This window comes from Trichechus manatus, unplaced genomic scaffold, assembly GCF_000243295.1.
Source record: "Trichechus manatus latirostris isolate Lorelei unplaced genomic scaffold, TriManLat1.0 scaffold00034, whole genome shotgun sequence".
Classification (NCBI taxonomy): Eukaryota; Metazoa; Chordata; class Mammalia; order Sirenia; family Trichechidae; genus Trichechus; species Trichechus manatus.
The window spans coordinates 15,572,814-15,573,985 of NW_004443970.1; positions in this window are offsets into that span (position 1 = coordinate 15,572,814).

Consider the following 1,172-nt stretch of genomic DNA (forward strand, 5'->3'; position numbering starts at 1 on the left):
TAATCAGTGCAGGGCAGGTTCCAGTAGGCTGTACCTGTGCTGCTTGGTGGTTTGATGGTAAGTGCATGGTGCAGGTAGTCAGGATGTAGCAGGGAGATTGTTATGTGTGGAGCTAAGATGGATATGGGAGAGAGGAGAGAGGAACAGTAGCCAAAAACATACAAACAAACAAAAAAAAATTCTATGGGAGCTTGCCATTGGAGTGGAGAGATGAGAGACTATGAAATGGAGAAAAACAGAAAGGGGAAGAGGAATAAAAGAAAAGAATGAATAAATAAAAATCAGAAAGTTTAAAGAACCAAAAAGTTCTCAGGGATCCCACTGGCGCAGCCATGAGGTCTGGGGAAGTCGCTGTCAGGTTTTGCAGTACAGCCTGGTTAGAAGTTGTAGACGTATACAACGCCAGGTATTCAAGGAACAGAAAGAGAAGGAAGATATAGAGAGACAGGAAACTGAGTAATGAAGAAAGACAAAATGGAAAAAGAGGGAAAAGTAAACAAAAGAAATTAAAAAAAAAACAAAAACAAGAAAAGCCCCCCAAAAAATAGAAAGAAAAAAAAAACCAACGAAAAAAGAAATGCCCTCAGTGATCCCTCTGCACGTCTGTGGAAGCCAAGGGGGTACTCTCCTTGCCATGCAGCACCGCCTGGCCAGATAGGGCTCCCAACTCAAGAAAAGGAAAAGAAAACAAACAAACAATTCAAAACCAACCAACGAACAAAATCCCTGGGATCCCACCAGGGTGGCAGCTCAGACTGGGAAGCAGCTCCACACTCGAACGGACCTCCACAGCCCCTCAGGAAGAGGCAAAGATGGCGCACAGAGCCAGGTATTTTAGCGAAAGGAGGGGGAGGTGGTGAGAGGTAAGGAAGAAATCAAAAGAAGCAGAAATAAAAGCAACACCAGCGACCAACAAATGGCACTTAAGGAGCCGGCCCGTTCGGGTGTGTGGAATCCAAGCAGCCGGTGTTTCCCAGACAAGAGATTGTGGCCACAGGAAGCAGAGAAGGCAGAGTGGGGTGAAGCAGTGTGGGATATGGGAAAGTGTATATCGCAAATTATTGGTTGTTTTGTCTTCCGCTGAAGCTCCGTGAAGCTGCTTTCTCATACCCCCTGTTTGCTGGTCTCTGAAAGGAGTCCAAGATGGCGGATCCGCACTGCGTTAGCTGGTA